General features: G+C 42.5%; 2 protein-coding genes across 3 annotated transcripts in view; one reads left to right on the top strand and one right to left on the bottom strand.

The window, feature by feature from the left end:
• Window positions 1-9,233, top strand: part of LOC127451453 (ubiquitin carboxyl-terminal hydrolase 31-like) — a 220,067-nt gene extending 210,834 nt beyond the window's left edge. The window contains exons 1-4 of one of the 2 annotated variants that reach the window (XR_007899110.1): window positions 8,345-8,409; window positions 8,581-8,731; window positions 8,811-8,878; window positions 8,972-9,232. The gene's annotated coding sequence lies outside the window, so the exon portion shown is untranslated. Of the gene's footprint in view, window positions 1-8,344; window positions 8,410-8,580; window positions 8,732-8,810; window positions 8,879-8,971 lie in introns of those variants that run through there. The other variant, XR_007899109.1, reaches the window with a different exon arrangement.
• Window positions 1-23,697, bottom strand: part of LOC127451454 (heparan sulfate glucosamine 3-O-sulfotransferase 2-like) — a 65,175-nt gene that overhangs the window by 29,197 nt on the left and 12,281 nt on the right. The window lies entirely within an intron of this gene.

The following is a 23,697-nucleotide window of genomic DNA, read 5'->3' as shown; positions in this document are numbered from 1 at the left end:
GACCAGGAGTAAAAGATGAAATAGAAAATCAGACTGATATTTACTGACATCAATGAGCTCATGTTTCGCGTGACAGGCATCAGTCCTTTCTACTTATATGATGATGTTGGCATTTACACTCATTTACATTTATGGGAGAAAACATTATGTAAAAAACTTACTTCTTCAGCATGAAACCGATCTAACAGTCCACTTTCCTGTGTACACATCCCAGTGTCAAGTTTCAACATATATGAAATAGATATTAAAATTAATAAATGTCTATTTTTCCAGCCTGTTGTATTAGTATTTATTTATTATCCTTATTCATTTTAGATACAGTTATTGAATATTGTTATTTACATAAGCTAAATATATCATTAATGAAATCTTGTTTTATTATGTATCGTATTTCAATGGAGATATAATTTATTACAGCTGACAGTTAAGACAGTTACGAGCAAACATGGTTTGAACAAGATCAAATTGAAATTCACGGCTTTTTAACACTTCTGTGTACAAATTTGAAGGCTGTTTATTGGATCAACACAAGTAAATGTCATATTATGCGACTACACATTACTTTACAGAGAGCTTACGACCTACTAGTTAAGTCTTGCCTTAAGAACACTGAATTAGTTACAAACTAATTAGTAGTTACTAAGCCCTTAGTGTGAACTTTACATCTCAACTTAAGTGAGACTTTACGCACAGCTGGTGCAACCCTGCCCAGATCTCTTACTAATGGCCTTTTAAGAGGGAATGGCTTAATTCTGCCTCCATCGTAATACAGATCATGAATATTTCAAAGGTTCAAAATTTCTTCTGGTTGGATGACAGACCATTAATGACCAGTCAGCATCAGGCACTAGCCTCAGAGAAAGTCTATTAAGAGTTAACCATGAACCATCCACACATACATCATACTGTGGGTGTAGGTGAACAGAGCTGGCAGTAGTAATGGGACTAAAACCAGCATTAAATGAATTATAACTCCTTCAATATGACACCTTAAAAATCTGTTATCATTTCTGCAATACATTCGCCCTACTCCCTCATTTCTAATGAATGATTTATACATGCTAAAACACTGCTAGACATTTGTCAACACAACATGTTCATAGTGTATTTGCAAGCAACTCACTTGCTCTAATAGATCTGTCATTCTATGTCTTAGCCATTATTGCAACATATGAAATTAAACAATAATGATCTGTTGGTATTATTGATCTGGCCAGAAAGACAGAGAACAATTAGACCATCGACTACACCAAAATAGACTGCAAGGCTGCCACATGATGATAAATTAACTTTACCTTACACCTCACTGGGAACCTGTGTATTTTAATTCAGAACAGTACTTTGGCATAGAGGTATAACACACAAAGATGCTGAAAGACTTCATGTGTAGTTGCTCAAAGAGCTTCTCAACAGAGACTATAAAAAGATGAAAGGTCCAAGACTTGTCAATCTCCAAACTCATTTGTTTTGAAACTGCAACATCTTTTGCACCTCAGCAGTGCCACGGTATTTTTGGTCTCGTTTACTTCACATACGGTCCCTAGGAGGAGAAGAGCTCAAATAGGTTATATCTCCTGTATGATGGCTTCAATTCAGTATGCGGTGGTCCATAATGCACAACGCAGAATATCACACAGATATGGAGTCAAATCTGACCATATACTGTATTATACCAGCATATTCTATGTCTTTATTGTTGTAGCCTAATCAAAATTCATATATAAAGTGATCTCATAAGTATTTATTTGTATGTAAACTGTGCCTCAATCACACATATAATTTTGTACGCTTGCATAGACACTGAAACTTACAATATCAATGTATCTTTTACGTTTTCACTACTTTAGAGATATACAAATGTTTACGAATCCTTTGCCGTTTCAAGATTCAGAAGTTCTTGAACAATTGTGACAGCACACACACACACAATTCAGGAAATGAGTGAAAAACATGTTAAAATTACACTGTAACATCAATTTCAGTTATATTTCATACTTGTTGAGGATTGATGATAATTAAATTTCAGCCATAAAAGGAATGCCATTTATTAGTCCCATCTGGATATCATATATACCGAAATATGCCATTAAAAAGTTCTTTCTCTGACAAAGAAAGGGATTGTGTCTAGGGCTGGGTATTGATGCAGATTTCTTGATTAGATTCGATTCCAATTCACAAGCCCTTGATTTGATATACACTCTTAGGAAAAAAAAGGTTCTTTGGGGTTCTATATAGAACGTCGTGGTTACTGGTGTAACCTCCGTTCCCTGATGGAGGGAACGAGACGTTGGTGTCGATGTAGTGACACTAGGGGTCACATTTGGGAGCCCGAGACACCTCTGGTCTTTGATAAAAGGCCAATGAAAATTGGCGAGTGGTATTTGCATGCCACTCCCCCGAACATACAGGTATAAGGGGCAGTGGTGGCTCAGCGGTTAAGGCTCTGGGTTACTGATCAGAAGATCGGGGGTTCAAGCCCCAGCACTGCCAAGATGCCACTGTTGGGCCCTTGAGCAAGGCCCTTGACCCTATCTGCTCCAGGGGCGCCGTATCATGGCTGACCCTGCACTCTGACCCCAGCTTAGCTAGGATATGTGAAAAAAAGAATTTCACTGTATATGTGCAAATGTATAATGTGTGATAAATAAATATAATTATAATTATAAAAGGAGCTGGTATGCAACCACTCATTCAGGTTTTACGCTGAGGAGCCGATATAAGGTCCGGCCAGTTCAGCGTTGTGGCAGGAGGGACCAACGTCTCGTTCCTTCCATCAGGGAACAGAGGTTACACCAGTAACCACGACGTTCCCTATCTGTCACTCACTCGACGTTGGTGTCGATATAGTGACACTAGGGGTCCCTATACAAAACGCCACAAGGCTGAACTGTGTTACGTGAACTGGCGGTGTGTGGTGGGCAGACTTGCTGTGTGCCTCATAGCCAGCGCACCAGGTCGACACGTAACCTCCCCCAACACAGTTATGAGTGTCAAATGGCCCTTTTTGGGGACAAGTCGACTACCCAGAGATAGAGACAGGCTTAACGCAGTCATGGCCTCTTTCCCCTTCTCTTTTTCCACTCCCTAAAAAGAAGGGGGATTATCTGACTGGGCCGCCAGGTCTAGTCGGGGGGTGTCCATCCCAAGGGGAGGACACCGCGGAGACCACACCTCGCCCCAAGAGAGGGGGGGATATATAAGTGGAAGAATACATCACATGGTCTTTCCAACCATGTGGAGAGCCTTCAAGGTAGATCCTGCCCAATGGGGGAGGAGTTACTACAACATGGAGACTGAGGGGCTCTGCCCAAGGAAGACACAGTTTGCCAGTAGGGAAACGAACTAGCGGAAGATATAGATCGCATGGGGTTAGCCTTACAGGGAACCGCCACATGCGGAGCACCAACCCCATAACAGGGCTCTTAGTTAGCGCGTGTACTGGGCCGGCAGCGAGTCTCTCCGAAAACTCGACTGCCACAGGTCTCGGAGGAAGTCAACCAGGGAACAACTTTTGTGAACACTACTGGGAATTAACAGCGCATGTCTTCAGCTCAAAAGGAGGTGGAAGGCGCTATGTGCAAGCGATACACCCGGCCGGCTATCCCGGGCTTATCCGCTTATGTTGCGTGCCACTACCTGGGACGAAACCGGTTCCACCCGGAGGTTGTAGAACCTTGCAAAGGTGTTGGGTGTTGCCCAGCCCGCTGCTCTGCAAATGTCTGTTAGAGAGGCACCTCTGGCCAGGGCCCAAGAAACCGCTACACCACGGGTAGAATGGGCTCGTAGCCCTACCGGGGGCGGCATGTTTTGGGCGAGACATGCCATAGTTATGGCGTCAATGAGCCAGTGGGCGATCCTCTGCTTGGAGACAGTGCTTCCTTTCCGCTGTGCACCAAAGCAGACAAAGAGCTGCTCAGAGATTCTAAAGCTCTGCGTGCGATCCAAATAGATGCGTAAAGCGCGCACCGGACACAGCAACGACAGGGCTGGGTCTGCCTCCTCCTGGGGCAGCGCTTGCAGGTTCACCACCTGGTCCCTAAAAGGAGTGGTGGGAACCTTGGGCACATAGCCCGGTCGGGGGTCTCAGGATCACGTGAGAATAGCCCGGACCGAACTCCAGGCATGTTTCGCTGACAGAGAACGCTTGCAGGTCACCTACCCTCTTGATGGAAGTGAGCGCAGTCAGGAGGGCAGTCTTCAAGGAGAGTGCCTTAAGCCCGGCTGACTTCAAAACTCAAAGGGGGCTCTCTGTAGACCCTGAGAAACTACAGAGGTCCGATGAGGGAACAAGGCGTGGCCTGGAGGGATTCAGCCTCCTGGCGCCTCTTATGAACCTGATGATCAGATCATGCTTCCCTAAGGACTTACCGTCGACTGCGTCATGGTGTGCTGCTATGGCAGCAATGTACACCTTCAAGGTGGAAGGGGACAGCCTCCCTTCCAACCTCTCTTGCAGGAAGGAAAGCACTGATCTGACTGCGCACCTCTGGGGGTCTTCCTGATGGGAAGAACACCACTTAGCGAACAGACGCCACTTAAAGGCATACAGGCGCCTCGTAGAGGAAGCCCTAGCCTGAGTGAACGTGTCTACCACCGCAGGTGGGAGACAGCTTAGGTCTTCCGCGTCCTGTCCAGGGGCCAGACATGGAGATTCCAGAGGTCTGGGCGCGGGTGCCGGATGGTGCCCCTTCCCTGAGAAAGAAGGGCCTTCCTCAGGGGAATTTGCCCGGGGGGAGCTGTCACGAGGAGCGTGAGGTCCGAGCACCACGTCTGGGCGGGCCAGTAGGGTGCTTACCAGGACGACCTTCTCCTCGTCCTCCCTGACCTTGCACAGGGTCTGTGCGAGCAGGCTCACTGGGGAAAACGCATATTTGCGAATGCCAGGGGACCAGCTGTGTGCCAGCGCGCCAGCCGAGGAAGGCCTCGGTGAGGGCGTACCAGAGCGGGCAGTGGGAGGATTCTTGGGAGGCGAACAGGTGCACCTGTGCCTGACAGAATCGACTCCAAATCAGCTGGACCACCTGAAGGTGGAGTCTCCACTCTCCCTTGAGGGTAACCTGTTGTTACGGCGCGTCCGCTGGAGTGTTGAGGTTGCCCGGGATGTGAGTGGCTTGCAGCAACTTTGCTGCAATGCTGCTAACTCCGTTGGAGGAGACGGCGGGCGAGTTATGACATACAGCGAGAGCGCAGACCGCCTTGGCGGTTGACATATGCTACCGCTGCCGTGCTTTCTGTCCGAACTAGCACGTGCTTGCCCTGGATCAACAGCCGGAACCTCCGCAGGGCGAGCAGAATTGCCAGTAACTCGAGGCAGTTGATGTGCCAACGCAGCCGCGGACCCGTCTAGAGGCCAGCGGCTGCGTGCCCGTTGCCAACAGCACCCCAGCCCGTTTTGGAGGCGTCTGTCATGACCACGACGCGCCTGGAGACCAATTCTAGCGGAACACCTGCTCGTGGAAACGAGAGGTCGGTCCAAGGGCTGAAAAGACGGTGACAGACCGACGTAATGGCCACGCGGTGTGTCCCGTGGCGCCATGCCCGTCTCGGGACTCGAGTCTGGAGCCAGTGCTGAAGCGGCCTCATATGCATCAACCCGAGCGGGGTGGCCACCGCCGAGGATGCCATATGCCCCAGGAGCCTCTGAAAATGTTTCAGTGGAACCGCTGTTTTCTGTTTGAACGCCTTCAAACAGGCCAGCACCGACTGGGCGCGCTCGTTCGTAAGGTGCGCCGTCAAGGAGACTGAGTCCAACTCCAAACTGAGAAAAGAGATGCTCTGAACCGGGAGGAGCTTGCTCTTTTCCCAGCTGACCCGAAGCCCTATTCGGCTGAGGTGTGAGAGCACCAGGTCCCTGTGTGCGCATAACCCGTCTCGAGAGTGAGCTAGGATTAGCCAGTCGTCGAGATAGTTGAGAATGCGAATGCCCACCTCCCTTAACGGGGCAAAGGCAGCCTCTGCGATCTTCGTAAAGGCGCGAGGAGACAGGGACAGGCCGAAAGGGAGGACTTTGTACCGATACGCCTGACCCTCGAACGCGAACCGCAGGAAGGGTCTGTGTCGAGGAAGGATCGAGACGTGAAAGTACGCATCCTTCGGGTCTACCGCCGCGAACTAATCTTGATGCCGGACGCTCGCTAGAATGCGTCTTTGCGTCAGCATCTTGAACGGGAGTCTGTGTAAGGCCCGGTTCAGTACTCGCAGGTCCAAGATTGGCCGCAACCCACCGCCTTTTTTCGGTACAATGAAGTAGGGGCTGTAAAACCCCTTCTTCATCTCGGCTGGAGGGACAGGTTCTATCGCGTCCTTCCGTAGGAGGGTAACGATCTCCGCGCAAGGTAGCATCATTTCCGTCTTTCACCAAGGTGAAGTGGACACCGCTGGACCTGGGCGGATGCCCGGCGAAGTGAATCGTGCAGCCGAGTCGGACGGTCCGGACCAGCCCTCGTGACGGACTGGAAAGCGCAAGCCATACGTCCGAGTTCCGCGCGAGGGGGACCAAAGGGACAACGTCATCGGATGTACCGGCGGGTGGGGCCTCGCGGCGGGGCGGAGCTCGAGGTGCCACACCACATCGTGGCCGTGCTGAGTCCGAGGACATCGAAGCACTTACTTGGCTCCTTGTGACCACCCCCGGAACAGCCTGGGACGGGGGAGGAAGAGGCCTGTCCTCATGACCCGTGGAGACTGTCACATCAGGGGCAGATTTGTGCCACAGCTGGGCGCTCAGGCCGGGAGACCGCCGCTGGAGTGCCAACCTGCCAAATGGAGTGGTGGACGGTGGTCGTGATGCCAGCCGTACACACCGGATATGTGACCCAGGGAACAAGGAAACCACTCTTGTGGAGCTCTTGAGTACTGCAGCCACTTGGGCATGCAGCGCAATTAAATGCAAAAGGTAACAAAAAGATGAAGATCTGCTTACCAGCTCCAGAGCAGCGGGTTTCGTTGTCCCTGGGTCGCCCGTCTCAGGGGCGCTTCGAAGACCTCCGTGGGTTCTTCGGTGCCGGCTGTGAGACGGGTGGCGTCGGCTTCCTGCGGTGGGCTCCACGCCGGGGCCGGGCCGGAGGGGTGGGCTGCGGCGGAGCCGGTGCAGTCACTGCAGGGGGACGCCCTCGGCGATGAGTAGATGGGGTGCGGGATCTTGAGCCACGCCGGGGCAGGATAAGCCGGCTAGCATCCATCTACTGCTCTACCATCGAGAACTGCTGGGCAAAGTCCTCGACGGTGTCGCCGAATAGGCCCGCCTGGGAAATGGGGGCAGCAAGGAATCGTGTCCTGTCGGCCTCACCCATCTCGACCAGGTTGAGCCAAAGGTGGCGCTCTTGGACCACTAGTGTGGCCATCGTCCGCCCGAGAGACCGCGCCATGACCTCCGTCGCTCGGAGAGCAAGGTCGGTCGTCGAGCGCAGTTTCTGCATCAATCCCGGGGCGGAACTACCCTCGTGCAGTTCCTTTAGCGCCTTGGCGGACTTGCAGGAGCCACTGAAATGCACCGTCAGATCCAGCAGGTGAATGAACAGTAGTATTCAGCTCAGCGAGCATGACCGTTCGGCTCCGAAGAGAAAATCTGAATGAGTGGTTGCATACCAGCTCCTTTTATACCCGTATGTTCGGGGGAGTGGCATGCAAATACCACTCGCCAATTTTCATTGGCCTTTTATCAAAGACCAGAGGTGTCTCGGGCTCCCAAGAGTGACCCCTAGTGTCACTACATCGACACCAACATCGAGTGAGTGACAGATAGGGAACCCTAGGTTTCTTTACATAGCTCCAAAGAAAACTTTATGCCAAAAAAGTTCTATTTACAAACATTTACAGAAAAAAGAACCCTTTTTGCACACAAGGGTTCTTTGGGTTGACAATTGCTTAATATGAGTATGTATGTATGCAATTTATGTTTATGCTAAAATTACATTATTAAAAATGTTGTTTATAAATAGTTTTGAACACTACACTACATTACTTTGCATTTGCATTTCATACTGCAGAAAAAATAAACTTTTACAATGTACTTCTACAGCTCTGGGTTTGATTAGAAAAGGATAAATGACAGATGATCAGATCCAATGTCCTTTCTCTTTTAGACGACAGGTTATTGTAGTATTAATATACAGTCTATTGTATAGTCTATTCTTGACTCATAATTCAACAAATATGCAAAAAATTGCGTTTATCATAAACAGCAAACAACTTGAGCTAGTAGCGCTGGTTATCTTTTTGTCCTATCTACATAGAGCAATTTAAGGGCTACTTTAGCCTGGTAAGTAAGATAAATTAATTAATTTGTTGATAAATTTGGTTATTTTTATTTATTTTGACCTAACCTCTTGTCATTTGTGACTTACACGTTTATTTCAACAAGCACAAAGAATCAATGTCGTACAGGCCTGCGATATTCTCCATCAGGATGTAAGTAATTTTTCAAAGATTACAAGAGTGTGAATGTGTCAAATATACAAAGTCAGAGAGAGGAAGTGATGGAAATGTTTCAATATCTCAACTTGTGAGTATTTGGTGTTTGTAGTTTTATTGTCATGTAGCCTACAAAAATATGATAATTATGTATTTTTTTTATTGAAGATGCCATATTAATTGAACATGGGTTTTTAGCAAGACCTTCAATTCATAGCACTTCTGAAGTCCTGACCACCAACATCATCAGAGCCAAGAGAAGTGAAAGTCAAAGGGGACATTTGACTTCAAAACAATGACATAAACAATGTCATAAAAGGTACATATTTTTCTATCATTTCTCATTATTTTGCATTGCATTTTTATGATAATAAATAATGGTTAATTTCTGTTTGCAGTGGCTCTGGTGTGCAGCATTACTAGTTTGACCATCTTCATACAGATAAAACACAACACTCCTATTCATGTAAGTTTTAAAATGTAATTTAGAGAGATAGCAATTTCTTTGTTTTTATTTACTCTGCATACTGACAGCAGGTCTATTAAATGTTTCACATAGTTACAGGGATCAGCACATCCATCCTTATCCTGATCTTTCATATGGTGTCCAGACCCCTCAGAGAGTGCAGAGAGTTTGTATCAAATTGATGACATGGAGATGGCTGAAGTGAAGTCATCCAAAAGTATCCAATAGACCTCACTCAGTGTGTTTCATTATAACCATGCTGTAGGAAGACCCCCCAGTGGTAACAAAATGATTCTGTATCTACCCCAGTGCTAAAATTGTTTAACAGCTTTTCATTTTTTTTTCTTTTCTTTTCTTTTTTTTTTACTTAGTGTTTTCCTTTTAGTTTTTTAATCTTACTAATGGTTATAATGTTGACTTATAGTTAATGTTTAATAATTTAAAGGAATGGTTCACCCAAAAATGAAAATGTAAAGTTAAAATCATTTTAATTATCGACTTGTTATTCGCTTCAAAAGACATTTATTGATCGATGAGTCATATGGATTACTTTTATGCTGCCTAAATATGACTTTTGGACCGTCAAAGTGCTAGCACCCATATACTTCTATTATAAGGACTAGACAGAGCTATATCTTCTTCTTAAAATCTTAATTTGTGTTCTGCTGAAGAAAGACAATCATACACATCTGGGATGGCATCAGGGTATTTTCATTTTTGCGTGAACTATTCCTTTAATGTTTATGATTTTTATATTAAAAATATTACTACTAATTAACTTTTAGCTTATTATTATAAACTTGTGGATTTATTAAGTCAATTCTCATAACTATTGCATTATGAATTGTGTTAATTATTGCTTGTGTTGTTGTAAATACAAACTATTAAAAATGCTTTACTTAATAATACTTAAATGTCATTTATATGGTTACTTCACTTTCTTAGTGATATATTATGATATATTTGAACTATTCAGTTTGCATATCCATTAAACGTTCTTCTGGTAATAAAAAAAATAAATACATTTAAAATGAAACAAACAAAAACCATATGTTACAGTTGCATTTTGGGAACCTTTTCACCTGGCTCAAAGAACCCTTTAGTTCTTTTGATGGACCCCTTAAAAAGGGTTCTGTATAGAACTTTTTAGGGGTTCCAAATTTGAAGCGAGCGAAAGAACTCTTTAGGGTTCTATATGGAACCTTTTCTTCTAAGAGTGTAGACTCATGTGGGTTTTTTTCAGTTATAATGTCCATTTTAATATGAAAGAAATTATCTCTCAGCTAATGTTGTTAATTATATAGGGGACCTTCTAACTAGTTACATTATGAGAATATTAATTTTAAAATAATATTTTTATTTGTTTTTCATAAATTTGGTCTCATTTTAGCCTTTTAAAAGTGTCATGACATGTCTTTTTTATTATTTTAATATGTTCCTTGAGGTTCATATATAATATAAGTAAAGTTTTTTTGCACAAAAAACAATCATATATTTTTGAAAACATGATCATTTTCCACCCTCATTCCGACCCCCTGCCAGAAGCAGTTTTGGTGCTGCTTCTCTTAAGACTTAAGACAGTAAATGCCCACTGTTAGGACTGGCTCTCTGCTCTTGACTGACCTGCTCTCTACTTGCCATTACACTGCTTACTATTTTTAATTACAGAACTCTACAATTGAATTATTGCTAGTAAGAATTCCAATTAGAGAGCTCTACAACTGAATTTGTACTAGTAAGAATTCCAATTAGAGAGCTCTACAACTGAATTTTTACTAGTAAGAATTCCAATTAGAGAGCTCTCTAACTGAATTTTTACTAGTAAGAATTCCAAATAGAGAGCTCTCTAATTTCACATTAAAAATCACATTAAAGATGTTTAATTGCAGATTTCTGTATTTGAATTAGAGAGCTGTGCAAATACATTCTTACTAGTAAGAATGCAATTGCAGAGCTCTGTAACTGCAATTATTACTAGTAAGTATGCACTTGCAGAGCTCTGCAATTCAATTATAGAGCTCTGCAATTACATTCTTAAATATTTTATGAATATACAATAAGTATATGATTATATATGATTATATATTATATTATCATTATTATACATTTATTAAAAAGATTAAAATCTTTACAAATTTATAAAATTATATTTTTGTCAGGTATTTCATACATTAGGTACAACTTGTGAATGAAGGAAAAACAATGCCCGGGTAAATGAAAAAATAATACGCAGAAAAACATTTTATCCCAATATTCTCGATAATTCTGACACTATGTGAATGCAATCAACATGTTTGCTAAATAAGCCTGTAAAAATATTTCATGCTAATATCTTACCATGTCACACATGGCCTTTATTTTGAAATGTAGCCTGCCTCGGGCAGGATTTAGAGAGGGAAATGGGTGTAATCGCTTCTGTTTTGCATCTAATGAATTCAAGTTTTTATTAGTAAGAATGCAGTTGTAGAGCTCTGTAACTGAAATTCTTACCAGTGAAAATTGAATGAGGGAGCTCTGTAATCCAATTTTTACTAGTAAGAATTGAATTGCAGAGCTCTTTAATTGGAGCTTTTACTAGTGAAATGCCATTGCAGAGCTCTGCAATTTTATTCTTACTAGTAGAAATGCAAATAGAGAGCTCTGTAATTGGAATTCTTACTAGTGAAAAATCCATTATAAAGCTCTCTAATTGGAATTCTTACTAGTAGAAAATATATTGTAAAGCTCTTTAATTAAAATATTACTAGTTCAAATACAATTACGAGTAACACTGGATGCATTAAAAGCAAAATCGGCTTGCCATAAGATGGCTGGATACATACTAACAATTGTAAGATATGTAGCACGCATTTTATATCTGGTAAATAAACAAAATTTTTGGCAACTGACTCTAAGTTTGATAGGTAGAGTCTAGCTGGCTAATTAAGTCAGAGTATTTCTTTACAGGATCCAAAAGTTACCTTATAGATCGCTCCCATTATAATAAATAAAGCTACACAAGTCACATGCTTGCGGTGTAAACAGCTATATTGATTATAATGGGAGCAATCAAATATTCCCAAATCTTCCACTAAGGAAATTATTGTAAGCATCTTAACTATGATATGCTTTCATCGCCTCTCTAATAAACAAGATAATGGTACATGTCTGGATAAGTCACTTCAGAAAAGCGTTTGATGTCCTTCAAGAAAAGTTGTTGCCTCAGAGGCTTTGTTCACACTGCAGGAAAAATCAGATTTTTCCACAAATCCGATTTTTTTGAGTGACTGTTCAAACTGCAAGTTATATGTTGCCAGATCAGATTTTTTCTGTACAGACTACAGTCGCTTTTGCTGTCACATCCACATTAGTTGTCATGGTAATGCAGCAAACTTGCGTATATTCACCATGCATGAGATTTCAGCGATGGATGTTTTACCATTGATTATGCTTTTCATGAAGGCAGTATCCAAATATGAACATTCTTCACAGACAATGGCTTAAAAATGGGAGAGGTGGCAAATGCAATGTTTGTTGCTGCTAATGTTGTTGCTGTCCGTTTTAGCGGGGACGTTCTGTATTTTAGCAGATAGCAAAACATCCTGTATTGAAGACTTTTGGTCCCATATTAAAGCATAAAAAGGTCGGACGGTGAGACGAGGACCCATTGTGGTTTTTCACAACTGGTATGGGTAACTGCACCTTAGCACATCTCTTTTGGTAAGTTAAGCCAATGTCTGTGTTATTATAAGAGGTTTGCAGTGCTTAGTGTGCCCTGTAACATATAAATTACATATGGGTGTGTTTCATTCAGAAGTGATGATCTCTATGCCCTGTTTACCTTCCACTGTGAGAGTTTTGTAGGGCTGAAATGTGTAATAAAACAGGCTGAACAAATTTTTGAAGTCATTTTTATTGAAAATTCTGTTTGTAATGATCCTACTGTGTGGCCATCATTATTGTATTAAATTCGAAGTGCCCTGTGAAGGCATTAATTATGCCGTTAGGAGCGCAGTATGTTTTCTCGTTGCAAAACCTGACATATAACAACCGTCGCTCACAGCAAATGACAAAAAAACCCACATGAAATCCGATCAGACCATTCGGACTGAGACGCATTAAGAAAAATCAGATTATAATCGGATTTCAAACCACCTTCGAATGTGGTTTGGATGAGGCTTGTAAAAATCGGATTTAATGTGTTTTTGTCCTGTTCAGACTACACAAACCTAAACGGAGTTGAGTGACAGCGTCCAAAAAATCGGATTTTTTCTGCCTGTGTAAAAAGTATGTGCTAGTCATTTTGTTTTGAAAGTTCTGGGTTTTAAAAATGAAGCTAGCGTACTTCAGGACCAGACATTTGTAATAGTATCGTAAATCCTTTGTTATTGTTTGCGTCAATAAAAAGGTCTATTCAAACACAACAGTGTACATTTAAGTGTTACATATAAAAATCTACGATTACTCAAGAGATCACCCTGTTATATAAAAATAATTTAGTAGAGTTGGGATACTCGAGTCCAAGCCACGAGTCCAATTTTAATGGACTTGGACTTGTCACGGGCATTTTTACTCAGACTTGACTCGGAGTCAATTCGGACTTGGAATTTTTTTACGAGTCCGTCCGAGTCCATGCCATTTGTGATGCAATGAAACACAAACAAACAAACAAACAAACAAACAAAAATAAATAAATAGCGTAACATAGGGTGACCATACGTCCTCTTTTCCCCAGACCTGAAAAAAGCATCCAGCCGGGATTTCAAAATTGCCTCTAAATGTCCAGGATTTGGCATTCGCTTAATATTAATGTGCTCTTTACAGTTAGTACTATCATACATTCTGTGTATTTGATACTGTGCATCAGTTTTCACGCATATATGTCCTTATGTGTGATTATTCTGGCTGAGAGCAGCAGCTCTCTTTCAAAATACTTTTTTAACTCTCTCGCCCGCGTGCCCGTGCTCAGTTAAAAGTACGTATGTGTGTGTGGGAAAGAGATCGTGCTCTGCCGCTCTCATCCAGAAATATCAATAATGTAAGTGCACTTTAAAAGGTACGTACCCCAACTCTGCAAATTATTAAATAGAACATGTTTTATCAGACTCACACTTACTACGCAAAGTCATTTCTAACTGAAAATGTTGACTATATCGAGAAAAAATCAAATTTACTTCATATCAAAGACATTTAAACTAATATGTCGGATGAAATAGACCATGATGGAAATTGTACAACTCAGTCCGTCACATATTTGTAGCGCAACCTCTGTGTGTTACATGTAAAGCTGGCACTTGCGTTTCAATAGCAAAAAAGTCAGAAAATACAATGAAGAAAACAAGTGAGGGGAGAAGTCTCTATTCACCTATTATCCATACTAAATATAATGTGAAAAGTAAGAAACGTCAGCCCAAGGTGAGTTTGATCTGGACTTTAGGGAAGTAGGCTACACCTGAACACAGCAGGGGGACTGAAAAGTGTGAAGTGTAGTACTGTAGTATATCAATATTTTTTTATCTGATCTTTTCTGTTTTTATTTTATGTTGTTGTATTTAATTACATTAAATGTATTTCATACATAATTTTAGATAAAATTAAACTAAATTGAATGTACAAATTGAAAATGAAGTAGAATTAAAAACTAAATTAAAATTCGAAATAATAACAATTCTGGTTGTAATGACTAATGCAGCTTTCACTTTATTTAGTCTATGTTTGAGTGGAGGGGAAAGCAACAAATAATTGAAATGTCAACAGAATGCAATAAGAAGTGTGTTGAAGGACAGTTTTGTCTTTATACACCTAAAGCATATACTTTCATTCTGAAACCACTTTGAAATTTGTTCAGCAGGATACTAATCATTTGTTTTTTACATTTATATTGACAAACTGTTTTTCTTAGTTGTGAAGGTTAAAATAAGCTTAAAATATTTATGTTGATTTTACGGTTACAATTTGAATTCAGATTCTTGAACAGATTCAACCTACTCGACTCCGACTCGGCCGCTTTTGGACTCGGACTCGATTGTTTAAAGACTCGGACTCAACTAAGGTGGACTCGAACCCAACACTATCATTTCGATCACTTTGAATATCACACAGACAAGACTATGTATGACTGTTTTGTAAACAAATCCTTAAGTTTTACTCTCTACATCAGTGATTACAAAATTATGAGTTTTTAAACTCTGTCATGGTATTGTTGCTTCATTTACCCAATTAATGTCAGTCTTGTATCAGTGCCATTGTTTGTCACAACACAATATGTTAATTGTTTGTTTCAAAGCCATAAACATAAAATAGCTTCCTTCAAAAGATTATGTGAAAGTGAGAAGTGAGAAGAGCCAATGCTATCATTGTCTAACAGGGGAAAGGGTCTGATCAAGCCACCAAGAAAAAAGCTTTAAAGATTGCCTCCAAACGCAGAGGCCAGCAAACTGCACATTGTCTGATGAGCTTTTATTTCAGAATAGTTAATTGTGGGTTCCAGCCAGACTGAAAAATACTCACTACTGTATGTAAATTTTATGGTTTTCTCATGATATTCCAGCCTGGATCATTTACTTGCCACCTTGGACCTATTTTTATCTTCTGGTTTAAAGTGTTCATTGTAAAGCTGCAGGATATAATGGGAACATTACCATGGAACAATGAGAAGTACTGTAGGCTTACATTGTATGTGGCGAAATGCAAATGGAAAGCAGGACACCTGAAATTGTGGGAACACATGCAGAATGCCTGCTCTTCATCTAATACCTGTTCCAAGAATGGCAACAAGCACCAGGAAGCCTTGAAAACGTGTGTGATCTAAAAATAATTTCATTTCAAATAGTCACATTAATGACTTTCGAATCAGAATCAGAATCAGAATGAGCTTTATTGCCAAGTATGCTTACACATACAAGGAATTTGTCTTGGTGACAGGAGCTTCCAGTGTACAACAATACAAAAACAATACAAAAACAGCAGCAAGACAGAGATAATAATAAAAAATAAAAAATAAAACTAATTATACACATACGTACAGACACACATACACATGGATAGTGCAAATCTAATACAATCTATTATGTACAGTGCAAATGTTTTTTTTGTTGTTGTTTTTTTTTTCTCAGAGGAATGAAATGGCAGAAGAGGTTGGATGTGTTGGATAAATATAAGAAAGACTAAACTGTGTATTGCACATAGTTATTGCTCAATGGGGCAATTTAACTGTTCATGAGATGGATAGCCTGAGGGAAAAAAACTGTTCCTGTGCCTGACGGTTCTGGTGCTCAGAGCTCTGAAGCGTCGGCCAGAAGGCAACAGCTCAAAAAGGTAGTGGGCAGGGTGAGTGGGGTCCAGAGTGATTTTTCCAGCCTTTTTCCTCACTCTGGAAGAGTATAGTTCTTGAAAGGGGGGGAACCAATAATCCTCTCAGCAGTCTGAACTGTCCTTTGCAGTCTTCTGATGTCTGATTTCATAGCTGAAAAAACCAGACAGTTATTGAATTGCAGAGGACAGACTCAGTGACTGCTGAGTAGAACTGTATCAGCAGTGTCTGTGGCAGGTTGAATTTCCTCAGCTGGCAAAAGTAGTACAACCTCTGCTGGGCCTTTTTCACAATGGAGTCAATGTTGATCTCCCACTTCAGGTCCTGTGAGATGGTAGTGCCCAGGAACCTGAATGACTCCACTGCTGCCACAGTGCTGTTTAGAATGGTGAGAGGGGTCAGTGTTGGGGTGTTCCTTCTAAAGTCTAAAGTCAGCTCAAGGTTGTTTTGACTGCACCAGACAGCCAGCTGTTTAACCTCCCTTCTGTATGCAGACTCATCGTCATCTTGGATGAGGCCGATGACAGTGGTGTCATCTGCAAACTTCAGGAGCTTGACAGAGGGGTCATTGGCAATGCAGTCATTGGTGTAGAGAGAGAAGAGTAGTGGGAAGAGCACACATCCCTGGGGTGCACCAGTGCTGATTGTACAGGTGCTGGAAGTGAGTTTCCCCGTCTCACAAGCTGCTGCCTGTCCATCAGAAAGCTGGTAATCCACTGACAGATAGACATGGGAACAGAGAGTTGGTGTAATTTATTCTGGAGTATAGCTGGGATGATGGTGTTGAAAGCCGAACTGAAGTCCACAAAAAGGATCCTTGCATATGTCCCTGGTCTGTCCAGTTGTTGCAGGATATGATGCAATCCCATGTTGACTGCATCATCCACAGACCTGTTTGCTCGATAAGCAAATTGAAGGGGATCTAGAAAGGGTCCAGTGATGTTCTTCAGGTGGGCCAACACCAGTCTCTCAAATGATTTCATGACCACAGACATCAGGGCAATAGGTCTGTAGTCATTAAGTCCTGTGATTTTTGGTTTCTTTGGGAGGGGATGATAGTGGAACGTTTGAAGCAGCATGGGACTTCACACTGCTCCAGTGATCTATTGAAGATCTGTGTGAAGATGGGGGCCAGCTGGTGAGCACAGGATCTAAGACATGCAGGTGAAACGCCATCTTGGCCCTGTGCTTTCCTTGTCCTTTGTTGTAGAAAGACGCAGCTCACATCATCTTCACAGATCTTAAGTGCAGGTTGAGTAGCAGGAGGGGGGAGGAGGGGGGTTGCAGGAGGTGTTGGTGTTTGTGTGAAGTGAAGGTCAGAGTGGGTGTGGGGTGTGAGATTGGGCCTTTCAAATCTATAGTAGAACACATTCAGGTCATCAGCCAGTTGTTGGTCCACCACAGGGTTGGGGGCAGGAGTCCTGTAATTCGAAAGTTGTTTCATGCCACTCCACACTGATGCAGGGTCGTTAGCTGAAAACTTGTTTTTCAGCTTCTCAGAGTATCTTCTTTTAGCCACTCTGATTCCCTTATTCAGTGTGTTCCTGGCCTGATTGTAAAAGACTTTATCCCAAACTCTGTATGCATCCTCTTTGGCCTGACGAAGCTGCCTGAGTTCTGCTGTAAACCATGGTTTGTCGTTGTTAAATGTTAAATAAGTCCTAGTAGGAATGCACATATCCTCACAAAAAACTGATATATGATGTAACAGGATCTGTGAGCTCATCCAGATTGGTGTCTGCAGCCTCAAAAACACTCCAATCAGTGCAGTCAAAGCAGGCTTGTAATTCCAGCTCTGCTTCGTTGATCCATCTTTACAGTCCTTAAAACAGGCTTAGCAGATTTTAATTTCTGTCTGTAGGTTGGAAGAAAATGAACCAGACAGTGATCAGATAGTCCCAAAGCTGCTCTAGGAACAGAGCGATATGCATCCTTTATTGTTGTGTAGCAATAATCCAGTATATTTCTGTCTCTGGTTGGGCATGTAATGTGCTGTTTGTATTTGGGCAGTTCACGTGTGAGCTTTGCTTTGTTAAAATACCCAAGAATAATAATAACTGAGTCCAGGTATTGTTGTTCCATGTCTGTGATTTGATCAGCCAGCTGTTGCAGCGCGGCATTCAAACACGCGTTTGGTGTGATATACACACTCACCAAAATAAACGAGGAAAACTTCCGCGGCGAGTAGAAAGGCTTACAGTTAATAAAGAGCACTTCTAAATTAGGACAGCACATCTTCTTTAATGTTGTTACATCTGTACACCTACTTTCACTGATGTAAAAGCATGTTCCACCGCCTCTCGTTTTCCCTGATAACTCCGCGATGCGATCCGCTCTGAACAGCTGAAAGCCCGGCAGATGTAACACGCTGTCCGGAATGGCTTCACTCAGCCAGGTTTCTGTGAAGCACAAGGCAGCAGAGTTTGAAAAGTCCTTGTTTGTGCGGATGAGGAGATGTAGTTCGTCCGTTTTGTTAGGGAGAGAGCGGAGATTCGCTAGATGAATGCTCGGCAGCATTGTTCGAAAGCCCCGCCAATGGAGTTTGACCAGCGTGCCTGTTCATCTCCCTTGCCTGCGTCTCATAGCGCGTTTAAACACGCCTCCGTCTAAAATGTCAACCAAAACGTCCGGATATTCAAAATCCGGGAAAAGATTGACTGGTGTATGCTGTCGAATGTTCAGCAGTTCGTCTCTGGTAAAACTGACTGAAAAAGATTACTAAACACAGGACAAACAAACAAAAATAACAAAACAATAGAAGCGCTCCACACCAAGGCAGCCATCCACGGCGCCATCATGATGAGCCGCGGATGGCCGTTTAGATCAGGGGTGTCAAACTCATTTTGGGCCACAGGCCTGATTGGACCAAGCAACATTGCTTGGGGGCCAAAGTTAATATTTATAAATTATATATACTGTGTGTGTGTGTGTGTGTGTGTGTGTGTGTGTGTGTGTGTGCAGTTGAAGTCAGAAGTTTACATACACCTTAGCCAAATGCTTTTAAACTCAGTTTTTCACAATTCATGGCATTTTATTGTAGAAAACATTCCCTGTCTTAGGTCAGTTAGGATCACTACTTTATTTAAAGAATGTGAAATGTCAGAATAATAGTAGAGAGAATGATTTCTTTCAGCTTTTATTTCTTTCATCACATTCCCAGTGGGTCAGAAATTTACATACACTTTGTTAGTATCTGGTAGCATTGCCTTTAATTGTCTTCACAATAAGTTGTTGGAATTTTGGCCCATTCCTCCAGACAGAACTGGTGTAACTGAGTCAGGTTTGTAGGCCTCCATGCTCGCACAAGCTTATTCAGTTCTGCCCGCAAATTTTCTATCGGATTTAGGTCAGGGCTTTGTGATGGCCACTCAAATACCTTGACTTTGTTGTCCTTAAGCCATTTTGCCACAACTTTGGAGGAATGCTTAGGGTCATTGTCCATTTGGAAGACCCATTTGCGACCAAGCTTTAACTTTCTGGCTGATGTCTTGAGATTTTGCTTCAATATATCCACATAAATTTCCTTCCTCATGATGCCATCTATTTTGTGAAGTGCACCAGTACCTCCTGCAGCAAAGCACCCCACAACATGATGCTACCACCCCCATGCTACACGGTTGGGATGGTGTTCTTCGACTTGCAAGTCTCACCCATTTTCCTCCAAACATAACGATGGTCATTATGGCCAAACAGTTAAATTTTTGTTTCATTAGACCAGAGGACATTTCTCCAAAAAGTAAGATCTTTGTCCACATGTGCACTTGCAAACTGTAGTCTGGCTTTTTTTTATGGCAGTTTTGGAGCAGTGACTTCTTCCTTGCTGAGCAGTGTTTCAGGTTATGTCGATATAGGACTTGTTTTACTGTGGATATAGATGCTTGTCTGCCTGTTTCCTCCAGCATCTTCACAAGGTCCTTTGCTGTTGTTCTGGGATTTATTTGCACTTTTCGCACCAAACTACGTTCATCTCTAGGAGACTGAATTCGTCTCCTTCCTGAGCGGTATGATGGCTGCGTGGTCCCGTGGTGTTCATACTTGCATGCTATTGTTTGTACAGATGAATGTGGCACTTTCAGGAGTTTGGAAATTGCTCTCAAGGATAAACCAGACTTGTGGAGGTCCACATTTTTTTTTTGTTTTTTGCGGTCCTGGCTGATTTCTTTTGATTTTTCCATTATGTCAAGCAAAGAGGCACTGAGTTTGAAGGCCTTTAAATACATCCACAGGAACTCCTCCAATTCTGTACACCTCCTATCAGAAGCTAATTGGCTAATTGTCTAAAGGCTTGACAACATATTCTGGAATTTTCCAAGCTGATAAATGCACAGTTAACTTAGTGTATGTAAACTTCTGACCCGCTGGAATTGTGATATAGTCAATTAAAAGTAAAACAATCTGTCTGTAAACAATTATTGGAAATTACGCATCATGCACAAAGTAGATGTCCTAAACGACTTGACAAAACTATAATTTGCTCATTTGAAAACTGTGGAGTGGTTAAAAAATTAGTTTTAATGGCTTCAACCTAAGTGTATGTAAACTCCTGAATTCAACTGTATATATATATATATATATATATATATACACACACACACTGATTAGCCACAACATTAAACCACCTGCCTAATATTGTGTAGGTCTTTCTCGTGCCAACAGCACCAACCTGCATCTCAGAATAGTATTCTGAAATGCTATTCTTCTCACTGCAATTGTACAGAGCAGTTATCTGAGTTACCGTAGACTTAGTCAGTTCGAACCAGTCTGGCCATTCTCTGTTGACCTCTCTCATCAACAAGGCATTTCCGTCAACAGAACTGCCTTTCACTGGATATTTTTTGTTTTTGGCACCATCCTAAGTCAAATCAAATCAAATCACTTTATTGTCACACAGCCATATACACAAGTGCAATGGTGTGTGAAATTCTTGGGTGCAGTTCCGATCAACATAGCAGTCGTGACAGTGATGAGACATATACCAATTTACAATAACATCAAATTAACACAACACAATTTAAACATCTGTTATACACATAATTACACTCAACAATATACAAATAATAACATACACTGTACAGTATACAATACGCTGTTTTTTTTTTTTTCCTATATAGATACACATTATTCAATATAAATTAAAAATAAAAATATATTAAAAAAAAAAAAAATATATATATATATATAACAGCATTCTCACATAAGTGTTCTTTTTTTCCAGGTGGGAGAGAGCAGTGTGTATTGTAGATGCAATGGCATCATCAGTGGAGCGGTTGTTGCGGTAAGCAAACTGCAGCGGGTCAAGATTGAGTGGCAATACAGAGCAGATGTAATCTCTGATTAGTCTCTCAAAACATCTGCTGATGATGGGGGTCAGAGCAACAGGACGCCAGTCATTTAAACAAGTTATTTTTGATTGTTTTGGTACAGGCACAATGGTGGATGTTTTAAAGCATGTGGGGACTACAGACAAAGAGAGGGAAAGGTTGAAAATGTCCGTAAAAACACCAGCCAGCTGGTTCGCGGACGCTCTGATGACGTGGCCCGGAATGCCGTCTGGGCCCGCGGTTTTGCGGATATTCACCCGTCGGAAGGATCGGGTTACATCCGCTACAGAGACGGAGAGTGAACTAACCTCTGTAGCTTCAGCCGCGAGAGCTCTCTCCGCGAGGGTGGTGTTATTTCCCTCGAAATGAGCATAAAAAGTATTTAGCTCATCCGGTAGAGAGGCAGCGGTGTTCATGGCGGAGTTTTTATTCCCTTTAAAGTCCGTGATGATGTTAATTCCCTGCCACATGCTTCTAGAGTTGGTGGTGTTAAACTGTCCTTCAATCTTGCTCCTGTACTGGCGTTTTGCGGTTCTGATTTTGGTTCTGTTTTTCGGAGGGCATAACTGGCTTGTTTATGCTCCTCCGCGTTCCCGGAATTAAAAGCGGAGGTCCGCACATTAAGTGCCGCGCGAACATCGCTATTGATCCATGGCTTCTGATTCGGATAGATCCGTATTGTCCTGGTCGGAATCACTTCCTCTACGCACGTTCTGATGAAACACATTACGCTATCAGCGTAAAGCTCGATGTCGTCATCAGAGGCGGACCGGAACATCTCCCAGTCCGTGTGATCAAAACAGTCCTGTAGCGTAGAGTCTGATTGGTCTGACCAGCACTGGATCGTTCTGAGGGTGGGTGTTTCCTGTTTCAATTTCTGCCTGTAAGCGGGCAGAAGCAGAATGGAAGAGTGGTCCAATTTGCCAAATGGTGGGCGGGGGAGGGATTTGTAGCCATCCCGGAACGGAGAGTAGCAATGGTCCAAAACCCGGTCCCCTCGTGTGTTGAAACTAATGTGCTGGTGATATTTTGGTGCGACTGATTTTAAACTGGCTTTATTAAAGTCCCCGGTCACAATGAACGTGGCCTCAGGGTGCGCGGTTTCCTGCTCACTTATACTCCCATACAGTTCCTTGAGTGCCCGGTCTGTGTCGGCTTGTGGTGGGATGTACACAGCAGTGATAATGACCACTGTGAATTCCCTCGGTAGCCAGAATGGTCGACACAGAAGCATAAGAAATTCCAGATCTGGAGAACAGAAAGACTTGATAGAATGTACGTTCCTCTGATCACAACAGGATTTGTTGATCATAAAACATACACCACCTCCTCTAGTTTTACCTGAGAGGTCTTTCGCTCTGTCCGCTCGGTGCACGGAGAACCCCGCGGGTTCAATGGCTGAGTCTGGAATCTCCGCAGACATCCAAGTTTCTGTAAGGCAGATAATGCAGCAGTCCCTCGTCTCTCGTTGGAAAGAGATCCATGCTCTCAGCTCACAGAGCTTGTTGTCTAGTGACTGAACATTTGCCAGTAGAATACTGGGTAGTGGGAGTCGATTTGCGCGACGTCTTAGTCTGACGAGAGGCTGCCCAGACAAAGGGCTCCGCTTGCGTGTTTGTAAACAGCGGGTCGGCATTGAGGAATGTGAAGTCTGGTTTTCGGTGTGAGATCGCTGAACCAATGTCCAAAAGTGTTTGTCTGTCGTAGACAATAAGGCAGACAACATCCAAGACAAAAAACATAAGAATTGTGAACAAAACAAACAAAACATTGCTATGTTGTGTCGGAGCTCGCAACGCAGCAGCCATACTCGGCGCCATCTTGAGTCCTTGTCCCATCTTGAGTCCTTGTAAATTCTAGAGACTGTTGTGCATAAAAATCCCAGGAGATCAGCAGTTACGGAAATACTCAAACCAGCCCATCTGGCTGTCACGTTTAAATGTGTATTTTGTTCATGTTTTGTTTTCATGCCTTTTATTTTGAAATTAGTTTACTTCCCATCCCTGTTTCTGGTCATGTATCCTTGTTATGTGTTCCCCTCATTTGTTCCTGTCATGTGAGTATCTCTTCTCATGTGTCTTGTTATCTCGTTATCAGTTTTGTATTTTCATTGGTTGTCTTGTTAACTTGTTTATCCAGTCTGTGTATTTATAGCCCTTATGTTTTCTAGTTCTTTGTGGAGTATTGTTGGTGTAATGTTGTTTGTA

The sequence above is a fragment of the Myxocyprinus asiaticus genome, chromosome 14 (genome assembly GCF_019703515.2).
Source record: "Myxocyprinus asiaticus isolate MX2 ecotype Aquarium Trade chromosome 14, UBuf_Myxa_2, whole genome shotgun sequence".
NCBI classification, from domain to species: Eukaryota; Metazoa; Chordata; class Actinopteri; order Cypriniformes; family Catostomidae; genus Myxocyprinus; species Myxocyprinus asiaticus.
This window is presented reverse-complemented; position numbering and strand designations above follow the sequence as displayed.